The sequence below is a fragment of the Panthera uncia genome (assembly GCF_023721935.1).
Source record: "Panthera uncia isolate 11264 chromosome D3 unlocalized genomic scaffold, Puncia_PCG_1.0 HiC_scaffold_8, whole genome shotgun sequence".
Taxonomy (NCBI): Eukaryota; Metazoa; Chordata; class Mammalia; order Carnivora; family Felidae; genus Panthera; species Panthera uncia.
The window spans coordinates 58,248,983-58,258,016 of NW_026057586.1; the positions used below are offsets into that span (position 1 = coordinate 58,248,983).

Genomic DNA, 9,034 nt, shown 5'->3' on the forward strand with positions numbered 1-9,034 from the left:
AAGGGAGGGCCTAGATGGTAAAGTGCATGGGCTTTGTGACCACCATTGCTGACTTCCAGCCTAAGTAAGGACTGACTGAGTGAGCGGTTCCAAACCCCCTGAGCCCATGGCTCCCCATGGGTATTTCCTGTGTACCTCTGTCATGACCAGGGCTTGAGGAAGGGCTTCTCAATTCCCCCTGCCACACTTGGAGCAGCATGAGGGATGTAGCAGAGGCTAAAGACTGAGTGACCAGCCCCAGAGAGTCAATGGGGGACATTAACAAGCTTATCTCAAAGTTGGTGCCATTTGGGGCGCCTGGGTGGCTCAGTCGGTTAAGCGTCCGACTTCGGCTCAGGTCATGATCTCACAGTTGGTGGGTTCGAGCCCCGCATCGGGCTCTGTGCTGACAGCTCAGAGCCTGGAGCCTGCTTCAGATTCTGGGTCTCCCTCTCTCTCTGTTCCTCCCCTGCTCATGCTCTGTCTCTCTCTCTCCTTCAAACATAAATAAAAACATTTTTAAAAAATTAAAAAAAAAAAAAAAGTTGGTGCCATTTGCTCTTGGGGAAGTGAAGTGGGACCCCAGTGAGGCCAGCAGCTATAAGGCAAACAACAGGCCTGGTTCTCAGTGGCAGTAATGATCAGCCTTGAAGGGGCCATCACGGGACAAGCCCCGGTACGGGGCCTGCTTATCAGTCAGCTTGGTCAGCTTCACATTCAGCTTACGCAGATGAGCTTCAGACACTGCTTCATTCCACTTCTTGGGCAGGAAGTGGACCCCAACAGGGTGCTTGTCTGGGTGGCTCCACAACTCTATCTGTGCCAGCACCTGGTTGGGGAGTGAGGTGCTCATCACAAAGCTGGGGTTACCCATGGTGCAGCCCAGGTTGGCCAGCTGGCCCTCAGTCAATAGGATGTTACAGAGCCCATTTTTCAGTCCATTCTCAGTACACCTGGAGGTTGACATTCGCCTTCTCCACAGCATTTTCATCCAGCCACTTGACATCAATCTCTACGTCGAAGTGTCCAGTGTTACACACAATGGCATCGTCTTTCATCTGCTCAAAGTGCTGGCCGAGGATGATGTCAGTACAGCCCGTGGTGGTGACAAGTATGTTGCCTTCCTGATAGGCCTCCATGGCAGCCTGAGGGGCATTAATGGGGTCGATCCCTGTGATGATGATGCAGGCCCCGAAACCCCGCAGGGCCTGGGCACAATGTTTGCCCACATGGCCACAACCTGCTACCGCTGCCACCTTACCTGCAATCATCACATCTGTGGCCCACTTGATGCCATGTATAAGAGGCTCCTGGCAGCCACACGGGTTGTAAAACTTGCCCTTGGTGACAGAGTCATTGACGTTGATGGCAAGCACCTTCAGCTTCCCATTCGCTGTCATCCCATTGTGGTCTGTTCAGAAATGCCTCGGATGCCTGACAGGAGCTACGGGTACCTTGTGTGAATGAGGTTTGCGAGGTCACTTCCATCGTCCAGAATCATGTTGAGGGGCTCATCCTCGAAGTACGGGGTCTGCTCGGTGCCCCAGAGATACTCCTCATCCATGTCACCCTTCCAGTCGTACACTGGAATGCCAGCCTTGGCAGTGACAGCCGCTGCATGGTCCTGGGTAGAGAAGATGTTGCAGCTGGACCATCGCACCTCAGCACCCACGGCTACGAGGGTCTCAATGAGGACGGCAGTCTCCATGGTCATGTGTAGGCAGCCACCGATGCGGGTGCCCTTTAGCAGCTTGGAGGCTGAGTACATCTCCCTCGTGGGCATGAGGCCCAGCATCTCATTCTCTGCAACGTCCAGGGCCTTGTGTCCCCAGGAGGCCAGGCTGATACCGGCGACTTTGTAGGGCAGTTTGTCTGACATGCTGGCAGTGCTTCTGCACAGAGTGATGCACATCGGTGAAGGGGGCTGGCCCTAGGGCTACAGACTTGCACAGGGAGGGTGGCACTGGGCAGGCTAAAATAAAACTTTTCTTAAAGAACAGAAGAAAAGGAGGAGGAGGAGGAGGAGGAGGAGAAAGAGAAAGGAGTAAGAGAAGAAGACTCCCTTACAAGACACTTACCCTCTTCTTTTTTATCAGGGTAAATAGAGATGTGGAGTCGCATAGACTCTAGAGACACTTTTTAAATTCTAAGCTTTCCACCTTGTTAGCTGCGTGGCCTTGGACGAGTTATTCAACAGCTCTGTAACTCCATTTCTCCAGCTGTAAGATGGGGATGATAGCATCTTGTTGTAGGGGTGCTATGAGTTAAAGGAGTCAATCCATGTAGACATTTAGCAGAGCCCCGGCCCTCAATACATGTTACAACTGAAGGAGTTGCTGAATGAATGATTTAAACAATAATTCCTATGGAATATGGAAATCAATTAAGTATTTGTTCCCAAAGGAACAGAACACTTGCACACGTATAGTTCTGTTATTTATTCTCTTTTACTGACCAAACAACAATAATGGTGGATATAAGTGTATGTTTTCTTAATAGGAAGGAAGAAGGCGTAGGTTAACTGACTACTGGTCAGGAGAGCTATTTCCGCGTATACTGATTGTTTCACCTTATTCTCACAACCGGCCTGCAAACTGGGTATTTTATCATCATTTTTCCTTAGGATGAAACTTGCCCAAAGTTGAGTAACTTATTCCCAATCACAGTGCCGAGCAAGGTCTGGATGTGAATTCAGGTCTGACTACCACACGCAATCTATCGACACAGATGTCCCCAAATCTTTTTTGTATGTAGCCAACTGACTTCATCAATGAATAGGATGAACTGAAATCATTCTTTTTGGAGGCATTCAGCTCCAGTAAGAGTTAAATTACTTACTGACTCTGCCAGACTGTATGGCTTCCTATTTAAGCAGGGTATGGGTCTAGGTATACTACTCTAGATGATCAAATCTTTGGTCTAATTGTTAAGTGACATAACTTACAAGAAAGTAAAGTTATAAAAGAAAAAAAAAATCACTTGGATTCAAAGGATAAATTGATGCCTAAGAGAAGATGGGATGGGGTTAATGGGGCAGTAATTTGGGGAAATATAATAACCAACAAATTGCCGAATTTTATTTTAGTCAGTATTCTCTTGGCACATACAGACGTGAACTACCAGCCACCAGTCAAGTATCATGGAGGTTTTCTGGAGGCCGTGTTTTAAATGTTCAGAAATAGAAGCAACCAGAAAAGTGAATCAAGCAAATAAAAGAAAATGTCTTATATTCTTTTTGCCACGGAATTGCCCTTAGCAAATTATCAGTGTTATACTGAAGAGGCTCCAGATATATTTTACTTATTTGCTTATGTAACTTTTACTCACTATTTTCACTTTGTGATGAGTAAAGGAAAATATGGAAGAACAAGATGACCTTTCCATTTTGTCCTACCACAGAAAACAGGAAGAGTGAGCACTGCCATCTTTTGGTTACACAATATAATAATTGAAATCATCACACTTAACAGCCAGAAGAATGCTGTTAGTCATCGCGGAATGAACAGGAACACTTAGTTACCCAGCATGAGTCAGTTCTTTAGACTAGTTCCTCATAACATCTTTCTTCTGGAAAGTAATCACAAAGTTTCCAAAATCTAAATTTTCTTTTAACAGTAGACGCAGAGAGAACATGCTGGTGGGTTGTCTAGATTCCCTGGAAGACGGTGGACAGTGCTAATTATATATGATAGTTCTAAAGCATTCGGAGCGGACAAAGAGAAGTAGAGAACTGTTTTTGCGTAATCGTTAAGGCCAATCTCGCAACTGTCCCAGGGGCCAAGAACTTGAACAAAAGGTCGGACTTCTTAGATGAGAAAATGCCATGGCAGAGGCCACCAGATACCGCTGCCGGGTCATTGACCCCAAGCAAGAGAAAAGGTATAGGAAGTCTGGACAGGCACGGGCACATTCCAGAAACTTTTTTTAAGAGCTCCAGGAACTTTTTACGTTGTAAGGAAACACTGTGTTCCTACCTGAGGAAAGCTCTGAGGAGTTTACCAGAAGGTGCTGTCTGAGGCCAGCCTCTCAGTTCGCTGCCTTGGCAACAGAGAATCCACAAGACACGACTGATGGCGTGACATATGTTTTACTAACAGCAGTCCTGGAGAAAAGACTTGGAGCAGACAAAGGGTGTATATTTTGAAGAGGAAACTTCCGAATTTGAAGAAAGAGAGGAATCTAAAAAGGAAATATAACCCCCTCATACCACGTATGGATCCAGGGAGGAAGATATCAAAATAAGTTTTTTAAAAGGTTCATCAGGGTGGGACACCTAAGTGGCTCAGGTCGTAATCTCATGGTTGATGGCTTCGAGCCACACACCGGGCTCTGCGCTGACTGCTCTGAGTCTGCTTCGAGTCCTCTGTCTTCCTTTCTCTCTCTGTCCCTTCCATGCATGTTCTCTCTCTCTCCCCCCCCCTCAAAAATAAATAAACATTAAAGAAAAAAAAGCCTCATCACGGTGCCAGAATATAGAATATAAAATCCAAACGAGGATTTTAGGACTATCTGGGGTAAAAAGGGAAATATGGAAATGTCATACCCGTTGAATGAAAGGAAGCGAACTGAATTTGACCTTTTTTTTAAGATAGCCTCAAGTCTATCCTGATATACTCTCCTTTTGCTGTAGAGACATATCACTTTTCCATGTATACTGACACATTTGTGGGAATAATTCACCTCTTCTTGTTAACAAAACAAAACAAAACATTTCCATAGGGTACCAGAGAACAGACTGGGTAGGGGAAGCTAGGTTTCCAGTCTTACGTCTCCACTAAGCACCCTGAAGTCACTTAGTCTCCTGAGCCTTACTTTCCTGAAGCTATAACATAAGTTTCTTCGATTCTATCATTGCTTCTCAAGCTGGGGTCTGTAGTTACAGATTATTTCCAAATTTCCCAAGGTTCTTTAGTTTAAGATATATCAGACTAGATCATTTCTAATGGACTTAGCTCTAAAATTCTAAGAGAAAAAAATTCTTTTCCTTCACTAAATTCCTCAGGACCTAAAGGGGGAAGAAAAGTCAACTTGTTTTTTTTTTTCCCCCTCTGTGTTCCTTCTCCCTTTCTTACAGTTATTCTATTCTTCTGAGTTTCTAGAGCAGTGCCTTCCAAAAGAAATACATGTAACTTCAAATTTTATGGTGGTCACATCTTTAAAAGTAAAAAGAAACAGGTGATGTTAATGTTAATATTATAGTTTATCTAATCCATTATATCCAAAATATTATCACTTTGACATCTCAGCATTGTAAAACTTAATAAGATGGTTCAGTCTTTTTTCACACTATGTCTTCAGAATCTGATGTGTATTTTACATTTATAACACATCTCAATTCAAACTGGCCACATTGAGAGTGCTCAATAGTCACGTGTGGCTGATTTTGGAAGATCCTATGTTTATGTTCTAGGAGTGGACAGCATGTGAATAGAGCCCTCTTGATGGAAAGCTAATAATCCACTGTCCATGTTTTCTGAAAAATAGCCCTGCTGGCTTACCCAACCCCTGAACCTGGAGAAAGTCTAGAATTCACAGAAAAGGCTCAGAATCTGAAAGAACTCCTTTCTACCCAAAAACGCCCCAGTACAAATGCTTCCTTCCTCAAGGTCATCAGTCCATCCTTCCCAGAACACTTGAAATGCTATGTCTTTCCTTTCTTACCCTAGTGCTGCTTCTGCACAACAAAACTGAAAGTGTTTTTCTTAACAGACCGTTCCCCCCGGGAAGCAAGTAATTATCTCTCTGTCTTTGGATTCAAGCAGATAGTGATTACCCACAAAATCCCTGCTGTAGACACAATAAGCATTTGTATTAGTGTTCCTCGTTTTTTTAAATGATGCGGAAACTTCCATTAATTCACCAATTCTATTGCAGGAGACCTGATTCAGAGACTGTTCGCAATTAATGCATTTTTTTTGTTATATGACATGATGGCAAAAGAGAATAGAAATGACTAGAATCTAATCTGGACATCAGCGATCTGGATTTCAGCGTGAGACATAATGCCTGTCCTTTTATATGAAGACCTGGAATACTGAGTAAAGGAAGTAAACAAGAAATTTTGCAAATTGAGATGAAGTAGACTATTTTGCACGGGAGAAGATAAAGGTTTTTTGTTTTTTGTTTTTTTGTTTTTTTTCCATTTAGCCAACACACTAAGTAAAACAAAAGTACCATATGTGTATAAAAGTCAGAGCTTCCTAGGATGCCTAGGTTGCTCAGTTGGTTAAGTGTCTGACTCTTGATTTTGGCTCAGGTCATGATCTCATGGTTCATGAGTTCAAGCCCTGCGTTGGGCTCCGTGCTGACAGTGCAGAGCCTGCTTGGGATTCTCTCTCTCTCTCTCTCTCTCTCTCTCTCTCTTTCTGCCCTTCTCTTACTCATGCACACATATCATTTCTCTCTCTCTCTCAAAATAAATAAATAAACATTAAAAAAAAGAAGTCAGAACTTCTTACCTCTTATCAAAGTGGTTTCTGACATCTCTAAATTCCATCACTTTCCCACATTCTCATCTATTTGGGTTGGCAGCATAGTTCAGAAGGATAAAGACAAGCAATGGATTCAAGCATTTCTTACTTTTTTAGGGCAAAAAAATGTGAGCTCATTAAAAAAAAATGTTTATTTATGTATCCTTTGTCACAGGGTGCCATTCTAATCCTCTCCTTCAACCCTCTAAGCACAGATTTTGGCCAGCCAGAAGGGCTGGAGTGGCTAAAGGGGAATATAGGATAAACCACTGAGGAAATCACTGGTGGGAAAATGAATTTCACTATACCTCAGTCAAACCTACTGTACAATATCGATTCATCTGTGTGTTCTTTGTGTTGATGGCTCCAGACAAGCCCCATTATTATTTCCCTCCCCTTTCATCACTGATATCAACTCTCAAAAGATGACCCCCAGTAGAAGGAAGAGGGATTACATGGCACACAGTATAAAAGTTAGATTTGCAAAAGTCTACATAAAGTCAATACATTACTAAGTTAGTACTGTATATTTCTGAAAGGCTGGCACTTACTGAAATTATGCCTCCCTCTGCTACTCCTTTAGACAGTCAGTGACTCTTCTAGATCTTTGTACCTGCCTCCCACCCCTAACCCTAGCACAGCAAGGGCAGTTCCAACAAGGGAGGGAGGTGGTCTTAAGGGCAATGAATGTGAAGATTCAGCACTCCAGGGGCCTAGGCAGTTTGAGTTTCTTAAAAATAAATGCAAATGGATTCTCTTTGTAAAATAAAGGTGGTGCATTTTTGTGGCCTGACTACCTATCCATCCCTGGGCAAAAGTGGACTGGGATTTCCTTTATTTTCAGCAGCCATGATCTTCTGCCTTTACCCTGAAAATGACCTTTCTACCTGTCTCCATCCTTTACTCAAACCTAAGGAATTGTAGGAAGGATTCCCATTTCCTATGTGGTGAGTAAAACAATATAAACAAATTGAAAATTAACCTATGCCCTTCAGCTCCATGTAATCAGTTTTCTTTATTTTTGCCCCATCAAGTAATTTATCCAGAAGCACAGTCCACAAGAGGAAACAGAGTCCTTCTCTGCTGGGCCTGATCCTCTTTCTATTTTACCCAGACTACCTCTCCACCCAGGCATGAGCTTCAGACAACTCCTTTGAGGAAGATGAGACTGGTCAAGAAATATAAAGGGTCTGAAATTTTACCCCCCTCACACACTAACAAGTTACTGTGTTCCTGTTTCATGGATGCTGGCAGAAGGCACGAGACTCCTGGGTCAGAGACAAAGGACTTGATTACTAACAACAGAGCAAACAACATGAGCACCTTTGCTTCAAAAGTTCCATTGTAACACAGGGATTATGCCATGGTCCCAAATGACACCTGCATACACAGTGGATTGCCATGCAGGAGAGGAACACAGGGTCAAGGCCCCAGCCCTTGAGCAGGCAAGAGACAAGCCATTCTCCCTCTGCTGTGACCTACTTAATGTGACTAACTAGAGAAACTGCTCTGTATCAGGAGATGCATGGACCTAACAATCAGGCGCACTCAGCAAGAGCACACAGGGACGTTCAGGGCCCATGGCAGACTGCCTCTCCAAAGAGAGCCCCACACACATTTTAGAATTTCAAACTTCCCTTCAGAATTACCTTAATCCAAAACCCCACAACACTGAGCACTAATAGCCTTGGGCTGGCTGTTGAAGAGTGCCTCAAATGTCATATTCCTTGCTGAAGAACCATGGGTTTGTGGGTATAAATCTGTCTCCTTGTAGGCTTTTTTGTTTGTTTTGCTTTGTGTTAAGTAAACTCTATGCCACACATGGGACTTGAACTCACCACTTCAGGATCAAGAGTTGCATGCTCTTCTGACTGGACTAGCCAGGCACCCCTATCTCTTTATGGTTAAACAAAAACACTCAAGCCTTCCCCTCCCCCCGCCATGGTTTCAGTTCCTGCCAGACTGTTACAAAAACTTTCAGTTCCTGATAGACTGTAATACTGAAAAAGAAACACCACTAACTCTCCAATTTGGATGAAGAATTCAACATTAAAAAAAAAAAAAAAAAAAAAAAAAAAAAAAGATGTATCTAATAAGGAACTCAAATTTCATACGTCCAAAACCAAACTCTTGGGCTTCTCTGCACAGGGCACCTGTTCCCCTTATGCACTCGAGAAAGCAACTCCACGCTCCAGTCAGGCAGGCCAAAGGCCTTGGGGTCGTGCTCACCTTCTCTGACTCTCCCATTTCACAACCTGCTCAGTGAATCCAGAGCCTGACCTGCTTACTCCCTCCAAAGTGAAGCCACCACACTTTCTTGCCTGGAGTACTTGCCTGGAGGCACAACAGTGCCGGCTCATTGTCTTTGCTTTCTCATGCTGATTCTCGGTCTGGCAGCCAGAGGGAACCTTTCAACTTGAAAAGCCAGATCATTTATTTCACTCGTCTGCTCAAAATCCCCCACGGACTCCCAACTTCTTACAGTCACTACCAGCTTCTACCCAATCTACAAGCCCTGTTTACCTCTCTGAGGGCTCTTCTGTTCTAACTGTCTCACTCCAATCGTTCTGCACCCCGCCCCCCAC

The 9,034-nt window shown here is 43.9% G+C and overlaps 1 pseudogene; it reads right to left on the bottom strand.

Annotated features, from left to right (window-relative positions):
- Positions 1-309: 309 nt before the first annotated feature.
- On the bottom strand, positions 310-8,262 carry LOC125914816 (adenosylhomocysteinase-like; annotated as a pseudogene).
- Positions 8,263-9,034: the final 772 nt, after the last annotated feature.